Source organism: Hetaerina americana, unplaced genomic scaffold (assembly GCF_022747635.1).
Source record: "Hetaerina americana unplaced genomic scaffold, ioHetAmer1.1.p SCAF_61, whole genome shotgun sequence".
Taxonomy (NCBI): domain Eukaryota; kingdom Metazoa; phylum Arthropoda; class Insecta; order Odonata; family Calopterygidae; genus Hetaerina; species Hetaerina americana.
In genome coordinates this window covers 880,863-894,236 of record NW_027287217.1, presented here as the reverse complement: position 1 = coordinate 894,236, position 13,374 = coordinate 880,863, and the positions used below count along the sequence as shown (strand labels likewise).

Below are 13,374 nucleotides of genomic sequence, written 5' to 3'. Positions count from 1 at the left end.
GCCAGGCCCCTGATTAGGGTGCTTTGGGGCGAGGGATTGCTTACAAATAGGCCGCGGTTGGAGATGAGGAAACGGGTGCGTTACGGTCGCTCAGGAGATGGGGGAGACGATTGTCTTGATTAGCTCCCGAGAGGAAAAAAGAGGTGAAGAGCGCAGTTGTGACACGGAATATCGAGGGGCAAACCTTAAGAAATCTGAGGTTGAGAAACACTGGCGGTAGGAGGCATTGGGGCGGGGGTGGGGTGGAGATGGGGATATGGGGATAGATAAAAAGCGATCCTTACACGGTCGATGTCGTTGGGAAATGTTATTGCATCAATATATTTCGTAAAAATGTTTCGTCCTGACTCAGTATTGTATTGATGGCTGAGTATCTAACTACTTTCATCGGTCGTATGATCTATGAAGGGCTTTTCTATGAAGAGCGATCATTCATTTTCATATTCCGTTTAATTCTTTGTACGCACACATATACAAAATAAGTTTTTGTTATTAGCGAAAATTATATTGTATTTTTTTTTAAAGTTTAATAGATTTGACTCCAGTAATATTGCATCAGCTGCAGGTTCAATCATGTTAAAGTCACCGCAAGGGTGTGTGGCGGGGGGTGTTTGGACACCGGCCATGCCTGAATATTATTTCGTATGTACATTTGAGGATATATTAGCTAATTAACATGAACGCTAGAGCAAAACGCACATAAATGCATATGCGTTCAATGGAATGGTTGGTGTCTTTGACTAAATCGTTAAATTTTAGTCTATCAATTAATATATTCGGGAGTTTTTCGTATATTTTCTATGATTTCTTATGGTGCGAGGTAATATTGAGTATTTGAATCCATCTTAGACGGTGCCTATCCCTCTCTTCTTTCATCCCGGTGGTCGAATCTATCGATATCATTTGTGGCAATAATAATTCCCTCGGTGTCACAAGAAAACTGATGACTTTTACAATTTAAAAAGTCTGCTTGCTTGCCCTTTTCGTGAATCAAGGGATTCTCAACCCGATCTCTCACAACATGCCGGTAACGCTCCACCCCGGAGTATCGAAGTGATCTTTAACAAACGTCGGTGTTTTCTCCGAACTTCATCTCATTATTCAATCAACAATCTATCCCATGGAACCCAAATACTTGCGGCGTATTCCAAATGTGACCTAATTAAAGCGAAGTGACACTTCTCTCCTACTTCTTAATTACATTCTCCTACCAGCCATCTCATGATATGCTTCTTTAAGGTTTCTTCTGGCTCCAACGTTCTTCTAATGTGCAATGGTCATTACTTATTGAGCACCCCTTGACCGCCGGTGGGGCCATTTGATCATCGATCAGCCACCAAGTAACAGTATTCAATACGAATGTTGGTAATGATAGGTGAGGGTGGAGCTCAGATAATATTTACAAGACCTGCAACTTTCCATCGACTTGATACGCTATTCATAATCCTCTAAAGCGGGCCAAATTCAAGCAACACGGCATGGAGACCGAGTCTCCTTCCAGAAAGTTCTGGTACCCGAAATATTAAACATCTAGGGCAAAGTTGGGAGCATCGAAAGTCCCCAGACTCGTACCCAGACCCTCAGGTCACCTGGTAGAACGGACTGCCCACTAACCTACCACGCCCCCATTTCTACGGCAAATTAACTTTGCCTGCAGCATCTCACTCAATCCATCGCGAGGGACTTCAATTCAACTCTGACTCGGTCAATGTAATTGTGAAATAGTACTTCTGACTTAGGGCTGTTCAAGTGCCTTAAGGTTGAGGGCGAAGAAGCGGGATATTCTATTCTGGGAAAGATAAGGTCTCTGATGAGAGATACAGTGGACCGGAAAACTTTGAACGAGGATGCAACTCAAGCATGATTGTGTTAAGGCGCGTTGACTGTTCGGCGTCGCGTTAGCATCGCGTCTCGTTGGCCAATCAAATCGCGTCCATCAAATGCATCCAGTTCGCATTTCCGACGCACGATTTCTTTGGTTAGTTAACCGTTGACACAAGTCCTTGCATTAAATGTGTGCTGGCGCGTATGTGTATTAAGCTTCCTTCCCCCCGTAAGTGACTTCTGTAGCACACTGCGGGGAATTGGAGGGAGGACGCATCACCAATGGGGTCAAAGAGGGTTCAGCTACGTGATGTGGCGAAATGCTCAAAAACGGGCGGAGACTGCCTTATCACGCAGCGGGGCATGTCAAAGGTCAGGAATCAATCGAAAAAAATACATATATGTTCGCCCAGGACAAGGAATACAAAGTTTGTCGGTTTAGATAGGCGACTCGACTGCCTCGCTCTTTATCATTCCATCACAGCATCTTCGAATCCATGGTGGCATTTTCCCCACCAAGCATCGCAGTCCATTTCAATATCTAATCGTTTCTCGAAGAACGTTTTACCCTAGACAGCAGTCACGACAAGGAGCAGTAAGAGCTGGAATACATCTCTTGCACCACACTGTTGATCAATCGATAATCGTGAGTACTCTGTCCGCCACATTTAAAATTCAAACGCTGCTCATTGTGACAATCCGCCAATCAGAGTCCAAGATTCCAACTCGGCGTGCAATCAGCGCGGTCGTTTACCTGTCGTTCAGACGAAATATTCTTGTTCACTGCTCCATTTCAACACCGTTTTCGATTGCGTCGAAGGAAAAAAAAGACGCGAGCATTTCTCTTCTACAAGTATGCATTTACATATATATACTCGTACATGGATAACCATATATATGTACAAATACATAGATATGTATATATATAAAAATAATAATGGGACGGCACAATAGTAACATTTAAAACAGTAAGCTTACTTGAAGAAGGGATCGGAGAAGGCCGAAAGCTAAAAAATATTTTACCGTGTGAGTGTCCTTTTAAATGTTACTATTTTATTTGTGTTCTATTGTGCCGTCCCATTGTAATACTGCTCGTGTGAGTGTTTCCGTATAATCGAAAAATTTTGTATATATATATATATATATATATATATATATATATATATATATATATATATAATGTTTGTGTATGCATGCGTGTCTGCGTGAGTACAGGTATACGAGTATGTATGAGAAAAAAAAATTTTTATGCATACTCATTTATATAGAAACTGATGTAAGGAAAAGGGATAGGAACACACATAAAGGAGGAACACAGGAGAGGTGGGGAAGGCGGAATAAAGCAGATCACGAGTGTAAAAATGTCTTAGCCCGGGAATTGAACCTCGGACCTTTCCACTCGCCGGACGGAAGCTCTTAACCACTTGAGCTATCCAGGAAACACAAGATCTGTGATCATTTATCCAACCAAGTGCCCCGATTCTTTGGCCAAAAGAGGGATAGATCGATAGATAGAGGTATTTATTTGGGCGAAATTGAGACCTATTCACCCACCAAAAGAGAAATAGTATGTGTAAATAAAAACCATAAACACAGTAATCAACTCGAAGGTCGGTGTGGTAGGTGACGGTAGAGTTCACCCAGTACTGAGCCCGACGGCGAGTGAAATTACTCACATCAGGGTAGGGGGGCCAGTTCTTTTCCCTGTGGCGGTTATGTTTTCCCAGGAAGACCTGGTACCCGAAAAATCACATAACTTGGGTGGAACTGCAGGTGCCCTGAGACTTGCCCGGGAATAGAACCTGGGACCCTCCGGTCAGAAGCCCAACGCTCTACCGCGACCCACTTATTTCATATATATATACATATACATAACATATATTAAAGTGGGTCGCAGTAGTCCAGTGGGTAGAGCATTGGACTGCCTACCGGAGGGTCCCGGGTTCGATTCCTGGGTAACCTGGGCACCTGCAGCTTCACCCAAGCTATGTGATTTTTTGGGTACCAGGTCTTCCTGGGAAACCATAACCGGCACAGGGAAAGGAACTGGCCCCCCTACCCTGATGTGTGAAATTTCACACGCCATCGGGCTTAGTACTGGGTGAACTCTGCCATCACCTACCAAACCGACCTTCGGGCTGATTACTATGTTTATGGTTTTTATATTATTTTTTTATCATATATATATATATATATATATATATATATATATATATATATATATATATATATATATATATATATATATATATATATATATATATATATATATATATATATATATATATATATGTATATGTGTGTGTGTGGGCCGCGAATATATATACAAATACATATGACAAACATAGTGAAATATAAAAAATTAAAATAAGAATCAAATGGTAGCTTCTCCGAAGGTGGACCGATAGATTTTCAAGATCGCCTCACCCGTGCATTATTCTTATCCTTGAGTTTTTATCGCTATCGCCTCTCCGTCCTTCATATTTTTTTCTCGCCTCTAAGAAACGTTTACACATTCATCGACATGCCTATCTCCCATATCTCCATTCCAGTGCTTTCGTTACTGGTTCAAATATCACAATAATGCGCTGCGGAAACCCCTTCCCGCAATAATTCGGATACAGTTCCTTGTTCCAAAAAAAAAGACTCACGAACGCTTGAATACGCGCAAATTAACACACCTGAACTAATTTTGTGATGGCTACCGAGAATTGGTGTTTACGAACTCATTTCTTCATTTGTTTGATCGAACGCTTTAAACAAAACGGTTCTATGGTCGGCTTCTTTGCCTGAAGCTATTTGTTTTATTTTTCGAGAGAGTTATGTAAAAATGCGAAGAAATAAGAAGTTTTTATTTATTTATCATGCCCTGGTTACATTCGAAATGGTTCATACTTCATTGTTTGAATGGTTGCATTGCTATGCCCTCCATATGACTTCAAAATACAATAATGTGTATGTATGTGTAATATCATCCACAAAGAGTAAAGCTGAATTCCCACAGGACTCTTCCAAACAAACGAAAAAAAATAATTAAGTACTCTTCACTCAACTGTATTTTTTCACCTACCTATGGTTAGGTACAATTACATTCTAAAATATCAGTGCACGAAATCGTGATACCATTGGATACGGGAAGGAGGAGTCCTCCCTCTCTTTGGCGATAAAAACTCCGCAGTGGTCAGCACGTGCATGGTTGCTTTTATGGGTTAGGATGGGGCTCACCCAGGACTAAACACAATGCAGCGTGTGAAACTTACACATTCACAGGGTTGGGGGGCCAGTTCCTTTTCCCCTTTGTGTCACCAGTGGTTTCCCAGGAAGATCTGGTTGACCAGAAACATCACACAACTTGGGTTAAGACGAAGGTGCTCATATGCTTCGCCCAAAATGGAACCGGGGCCCTCCAATCCTAGCACACATCTCCCTACATGAACTACCATGCCCTCCTTCAGTGATCACACAGGGTGCGTTCCGAAAGTAATGCAATTATTTTGTTTTAAGATTTTCTCCAGCGATTCTGACATGATCTGTAGGCGCCCTTGATGGCGTCTTCGGGGACCTCTCGCAAGGTCTTCCTCGAGGCTGATTGGATCTCTTATATGGACGAAAAATGGGTTCAGGGCTGCCTTAATCCGAGGGAACCAAAAGAAGTCTGCTGGGGCAACTTAAGGACTATATGAGTGGTGGGGTAGCGTTGGTACCTGGTGTTTGGGCAGGAACTCGTGGACATGTAGCGCGTTGTGGCAAGGTGTGTTGTCATGATGGAGTTGCCAGGTAGCGGAGATGCTTTTCTAATCCTGATGTCCGTTTTCGGAGTCTTTCTAGCACATCCACGTAGTATGCAGCGTTAACAGTCTGCCATTGAAAAACAAACTCCTTATGGACCACTCCTTTACTGCCGAAAAAGACAATTAGCACTGTTTTCACATGGTCATGCTGTTTGGCGGCCGCCCAGAGCTTTCTTCGTCGTGAACTTCTTCTTGGCCCTCCTTTAAGGCCTTTAACCACCTAGAAACTTGTGAGTAGGACAGAGCCGAGTCCCCGTAAGCCTCGCGAATCATTTTGTCAATCTGCTCAAGCGATATTTTCAGTTTAGCACTAAACTTGACCGGGTAACGTTGCTCGATCGTCGATTCCATTTTTTTCGTGATACGGTCGGCGCGCAGAAGTTTACAATAACTGACGTCCTGCTGCATTCACAGCTTGGAGAGCACTGAGACTGGTTTCATGGCAAAGCTTAGCGTACTTCCACCTACTCCATGTGGTTTGAACCCACTCCGACTAATAGCGGCGGCGCGGGTAATTTAATTGCATAAACATCGGAACGCACCGTGTATCCTGTTAAGTTGCCTCAACGTTTATTGCGAATGTTTTCCAGCATGCATTGCTATGTACAACGTTTCCGATGATGTCACTAATTGTACTTTTAATTAGGGATTCATAATTTCCAAAATCGAATCGTTAGACGTACTTCTGCTCCTCTGACTTAAGCAGGTACGTAATAAATTACCAAACGTTGCTTGCATATACTGATCAATAATAACAACTTTCACCAAACCATATTCATATAAATGGGTGCTACAGTGTCTTTTTGTATCTATTGTCATACCTTGCCTTGAAATTCATATGGAAGATGCAAAAATTATCGTTTAAATGATTCTGGTTGAAAGAAAGGTAAATCGAAGATGCAAAGAGTCGCCACAAAATTTAATGGTAATCATTTATAAACCAAACAGGTGAAATTTGACGGCTATTCAAGAAATATTTAGTCTTTCAGCTATAATTCAATCAAATTCTCTTAACACTAGGAAATAAACTGAAACTTAAATTCCATATACCCGTACTTTTAATTGTACACAATATACAAACGAGGATTAAATTAATGACTATGTATTTTGGGCACACAATAAAACACATGGAGCTCTTAAACCACTAGCATACTTATTAGATGGCATATTCTGAGTGCCTAGGATATATACGGTAATTTTCAGAGATCGCGGTAGACTAAGAGAAATATTGGGTGATTTGGTGACGGGCCAAGTTTTTATCAATGGTCAGGAAATTGGATATTGCCCTCCAGGCATGCCGTTATATGTCTCCGCCCTCTCGTCCACCAAAGGTCAAGGGAAGTAATCTGCAGAATGAATGATGTGGGCTAAAATCAAGGTTACCAAATAATGATGCAGAAAATTTTCTATTACACGTTACGATACGAAATTCGGGCGTTATTTCTCCGCGCCTCTTTTTTCACAACTTGTCGACAAATGCTGACGACGAATATCTAATAAAAAAGTTAAGTCATGTATTAAAATAATTTAACTCGTGCATTTATCATCAAATTTCATCATTTCAAATAACTTCATATGCAAACAGAAGGAGTTATAGGTAATTATTTGCATTAGAACGAGTGAACAATGAACTGCGAACAATGCTGTAACATAGTACTGAGAGTTCCTAAAAATTACAGAGTCATTTGCAACTCTTTAAGCTTGATATACCGTTAAACGTTATATTCTAACTGTTCCATAAATTCAAGGCATTCGGTTAATCAATGTACGCATATTATTTTCAGCTCGGTACGAAAGTACTGAACACGCTGAACAGTTGGTGTACATTAGTGTGGGTAAAACGACATCGAACTAAACCATACGGCACTTCGTGTGTAATTCACAGATTGACAGGAACTCAGGAGTTCCTTCCTTCTCTTCCTTGAAAAAGGTGGCTTGGACCACCTAAAATTCGAAAACTAGTGAGTTTCTTTTCTTTTTTGTGTATTTCTGTTATTTTATCTTTGTATATATGTGTGTACGTGCACACAAACACGCCGTGAAGCTGGTCTCAAAGCGACCGCCAGCTGCCCCCTGGAAAGAGGTTGTTTCTTAAGGTGAACCATTCTACGAATTGAACCATATGCTCTTTTTATCAATTGTACGCAGAATATTTTGAACTCTTAACTAACTTTGTTCTTGAGAACAAAATTATTTTCACTTAGCAACGTTTTAATAAAAAATGTTTGGTAAACGCACGCGCGGTTTATGTATTATTTTATATTTCTTTCACGGGTAAAACGACGAGTATAGACCGAACATATCTTCACGTGACTTGTGTCAGAAATCGAGTTACCGTTGACCGCCGAGGAAAGCGGCCACTAATTGGAGGGTAAAATTCACATTGACTTCATGGGAAATACGTTCGGTTCCGGAAAAATTGACCTCTTAAAAGATGGTGGAGGTGGACGTTGAGGCAGGTTTCAAAATATTTTTTTTTCAAATTTGTAAATTTTTGCATAGAATGAAACATGCGTATTCAAAAACCAAACAAATTTGGATGAAAATTTTAACGAAAACCTAGCGTCAAAGAGCCTTCTCAAATACGGCAGAAGGCGCTCATATTTTTCAGTTGTCGATTATAAAATATGCATACCGGCTTGTATGAAAAGAAAGTTTGTTTCCCCCAAAGCCTGTAAAAGTCACTTTCAAAGAGTTCTTAGGAACACGGATGTACTGAGTTGTTCAAGTGTAAAAGGGGAAGATAAGGAAAAGGGGGTCTTAAAGAAATAACATACATTGTGCGTTCGATTTCTTAGTAGTGGTATTTATTAGGGAAGGCGGCGGACAACTGAGCTCATTCGCGCCATTAGGGATAACAGAGTAATTTGGTAAGGCCAGAATACTTATGGAACGGGAGAATGTTAAAGAGACACCCAACGTTGAAATTAGCCTACTCTTAACGAAAGGCGCTAAGGGGTCAAACAATTTAACGTCCCATCCGACGGACGGCATACTCCACTTGAAGTGTTCTATACTGTTCTAAGATCTCTTCTCCGCAGTTCTAAGATCTCTCCCCAGTTCTAAGATTTTTAATGACAAACTACTTGCATCGTAAAGTTGAAACTTGTTAATTCCCATCATAATCTGCCTGTAGACAAACACATTTTTCACAACGTCAACGCCATGATTCCATGGTCCCTTTTCCCCACAGTAAAATTTCTGATTCCCCGTGGTGGTCCCGATGCTTCTTTGGTCTTTTTGTCACGTTAAGACGTTAATCGGCAATCTTTGGCCAGTCGCGTACCCACGAACGCAAATGTCACACACAAATCCATAACACCATCTCACCGCGTGCATCTTCCACTCAATCGACGATGGATTTCTATATGGGGTATGTTAGATCACGCAATTAGAGAAAAGAGATGATTGCACGCTGTTCTAGTGCACTTAATCATACCATTCCAAGTAATGAAAACGCTTCTCGTTCTATCTATGACCCTGTGCACTGTAAGGTCCAGCATTCTTATTTCATGTATTCATTAAGAGTGCCTGCTAATTTTAAGTATAACCACACCTTCCTATCTGCTCACTTCATTCTACACCCAGTTCAGAGAAAAAAATTGGGTTGGGTCCCAAGAAAAAAATAGAACTTGAACACACATCATATGGTATGATAATAGCATAGTAATAAATAACAAGCTTTAAGGCCGTCTATGGCGTTGTGCGAAACGTTGACCGTACTCGGTGATTCAGCATTATTTCACGATGAAGAAGAAGAGAGGAGGATACTGATGGGAGGGCAAAGAATTGCACGCTTTCTCAAGTGGTTGCGCGTGCTGCAACCCCTCTCTTACGAAAGCACAACCCAGCCCTCGCCCGATATGCGGTTTTTTTATACTTCTTCCAAGTACATCCTCAACGTCCGATAATCTCATCCGCCTGCGACAGAAAAAAAAGCACAGCTTTGATTTTTCTTCACATTCAGATAAAGGTGGTAGCAATACTTCTACTCCTTAATATCCAAGGGCTCTCGCTGTCTTCTCCCCGCTCGAGGTCTCACCGAGTGCCGCGGGAGGGGAGGGAGGAGACTGGGAGAGAAGGGAGGGAGTGGATGGGGAGTTGTAGCGAGATAAAGATGGATGGGGAGCGTTTGTCAGGGAAATGTTATTTTCATCTCCGTCCACATTAACACTTGGGATTCCTACTGAAAAATACCAGCGATCAGATTACTGAATCCATTTCAGTGTTTAAAAATGGCGCTGTCGATTGGTAAACTTCAAATTATCCACCAAGTAATCGAAGACCATGTTTATCTTCCGTGCAAAACAAGACCCAAAAATAGCACGTCGTCGGTATATCTTTCCCATACCCAAACTCATTTTTCAGGTGACCAGCCTTTTAGTACAGCTGAGTGCCTTCTTTGGTACGCCTATTACTTTCCCGTTCCTCTTCTGTTATTTCCATATACTTCCCACCACACTTACCTTATTTAAATCAAAAGAATTCCGTATTGCGTGACAATTTAATTTTTACGTCCGTTGTAATTCTTTTCGTATAATCTAGGAAGGTTATAGAGCTCCGTTTCTCATTTTGGCTGCACTTACTAACTGCGTGTTTAAACCACTTATTTACTTACTTGGCGCTATAGCCCAGGGTGAACTTTGGCCTCCATCGGTGAACTTAGCCAGCCGTCGTGAATGCACATATCTGTCTTCACCTTTGATAACGCTTTCTATTTATCTATTGGTTCTTATTCTCCATCTATCACCCTCTCTATCCGGTTCTTGAATCCTCTTTAAAACTTTCCGTTCAAATACTCGTTGAATATTCTCATTGGTAAACTGACGTAGTCCTTGCTTCCCATCCTAATCCGGTCTAAAGAGTACCCTTAATTGCTTGATTTTCAAATTTCTAGATAGAAGGGTAGATTTCAAGAACGTAAGTAGGTTAGCTCTCTTTTCAGTCAATATTCTCTTATTAATCCCTTCTGTAACCAAGTACTTGCAATTTGAGACAGCACCAAGTTGGAAAAAATACTCAACGCTCTCGAAGTCGTATTTATCACAGTTAACGTGTACTACCTTGATCAAAAAGTTCCCGGAATAACCACCGTGTGGCGCTCCCATCGTTCCGATTTGAGTTCTGTTTTTTTTGTTAAATTGGTACATCTGTTGTTGATATTCCCTTTAAATCTTAGTGTCATAACTTGACATTTGCAAAAGTCAAGTTTCACGAGTCCACGAGTTTTCTGCCCACATTTCTGGTCTCTTTCGGCGAATTGCTTCACGCAAACGTCTCATAACGCCCAAATAATACTCTTTGTTTACTGTCTGGCCTTCTGGCAAAAATTCATGATGCACTACACCGTTGTAATCCATGAAAACCGTCAGCATTGCCTCCTTTTTTGACTGAAAACGACGTGGTTTTTTTGGTCTCGGCTCATTTGGTGAACGCCATTCACTTGCCTGATGTCTGGATTGCGTGTCGTACTCATAAACCCACGTCTCGTCTCCAGTAATGATCCTTTTGATGAATGTGGGATCGGATTCAGCCTCGCAAATCATGTCTTTTGCGACGTCAACACGGTCTCTTTTTTGCATGAAATTGAGGTCTCTTGGCACCAACTTTGCTGCTACACGACGGAAACCCAAATCATTAACCACAATGTCTTGGGCGGATCCATAGGCAATGTTCAAGTCCTCCGCTATTTCTCTGATGGTTAATTTGCGGTTATTGACCAACATTTCTTTTACTTTATCAATTTTTTCACCGACTTTCGATGTCGATGGTCTGCCACTGGTAAACGACCGTTTTTTTTAGAGAATCGTTGCCGAAACACTTTTCCAACATTTCCAACGTCCGTGCGCCACTAAATCCGTTTTTACGCAAAATTTAATACAAGTTCGTTGTTGCAAATTTAAATCCATTTCTGAAATTGTAAAAAATCGCCAACACACACAGAGATAGATGTACTCTTGGCTACGTAACTTTTGCAAATGTCAAGTTATGACACTAAGATTTAAAGGGAATATCAACAACAGATGTACCAATTTAACAAAAAAAACAGAACTCAAATCGGAACGATGGGAGCGCCACACGGTGGTTATTCCGGGAACTTTTTGATCAAGGTAGTATGCTTTGAAATCATCTTCTATATTCCAATGTTATCATTTTCATACGTTTTGTTTTACCTCCATTATTAAAACTTCTTTACCTTCTCAATCGCTACTCCCATCTACTATTAAAAACCTTATCCGTCCTCCATTTCGGATCAGCATGGCTATAGTAGTTGCTCCCCGCAGATCTTTTGTACCGCCTTTTTATCTTTTTTATCTTCTCTTCCACCATCTTTGAGTATCTTCCGCAATCACAGTCAAAAGGCACCATCCGCGAACTTTGAAAACCATCATGCTCCATCTCAAATTTGCTCCTGCTCGGTAAGACCAGGGAATAGGAAAAGAATTGATGCATTCGAAATGTGGGAATGTAGAAGAATGAAAAGAATGAATGAGGAGATGAACGGACAAAGAAAGGAGGAAAAGGGTCTGTGCTGGCCACTTTATAAGACAAGAAGGCATGCTAAATGCAGCACAAATGGAAGGAGAAACGTACTGGACCAGCTGAAAACACGGGAGGGGTATAGAAGTTTGAAAGAGGCTGCTTTAAGTTATAGGAGGATAGAATACAAACCAGTTCATGGTGATGACTCCGAGACGGTCACCGCGGGATGGTCAAGAAGCAGATCCGGGACCCATTTCTCAATCCCAAGGGAAACATGCGCTTCGTAATACGTACTGCACTCTTATGAGTCACAATATTAGTGGCAATGGGAAAATTAAGACTGGTTAATGATCTATTTAAGGTATTAATGCCATCTGATTGCTGTACATGACTTCATACAGAAAGTTTAGCATGCTTTCCGCACCTATTCCCAGCAGGCATTGTTGTAAAAGAAGCAGTCATTACTACGTATTTATATAAAAATAAAATTAAAACATGTAAATGTGAGCTATAATTAGCTATTGGCCATAAATATGATATGTGAAGTATTCATTACAAATTTTTCATCATAAACCAATCGTGAAGAGTATAAAAAATGTTAATTTAACATTTGATACTATATTTAAAATTGGATCGGTGTTTATTTGTAAACGAAACCATGGTTACCTATTATTGGTGACTCGATGAAGATGAAGTTTATTAATTATAGCGCCCTTGCATCTAATACAGGTAATATTACTTTTTATCAACAGTACTAGGGCTTAAGTTTTGAGAAAGCGTTTCCGTGAAGGAAGGCCACCATTATGTCATTCTGGTTATGGGAATAGAGGCGACACTTCAACATTTTCAAGCGCGAATATCTTTATTAAATTTCCGTTGACCAAAAAATATTTTTATCATTAATCACTACAGGAAATCGTGGTTAATATTTTTAATTCAGTGTAAGTTATCGGATACATAGAGGAATCATTTAGGAAGCTTATCATCCCAATAACATACGAATTTCACATGCCGAAGGGAGCTTAGTCCTTAAATAATCAACCGTCGTATTGATTACAATATGTTTTTATACGGCGTATTACCTTCAAATTAAGCCATACACGAATATTCACATAATATTTGACCTTCGCAGACATACTTATTCACAAATTCACACGCCCCCAGTTTTCTATTCACCAAAACTGGCATCTTTGCAATTCCAACTTCGAAATTAACTTTCTAATTTTGATTTCAATCTAAATCGAATGGACAACCATATTTTCAACATAATGGACCA

General features: G+C 40.6%; 1 protein-coding gene across 3 annotated transcripts in view; it reads left to right on the top strand.

Moving 5' to 3' along the window:
* Positions 1 to 13,374, top strand: part of LOC139695633 (clavesin-1-like) — a 57,542-nt gene that overhangs the window by 20,561 nt on the left and 23,607 nt on the right. The window contains exon 1 of one of the 3 annotated variants that reach the window (XM_071594443.1): positions 2,408 to 2,470. The exons of the other annotated variants lie outside the window; for them this stretch is intronic. The gene's annotated coding sequence lies outside the window, so the exon portion shown is untranslated. Of the gene's footprint in view, positions 1 to 2,407; positions 2,471 to 13,374 lie in introns of those variants that run through there. 3 annotated transcript variants of the gene reach the window in all.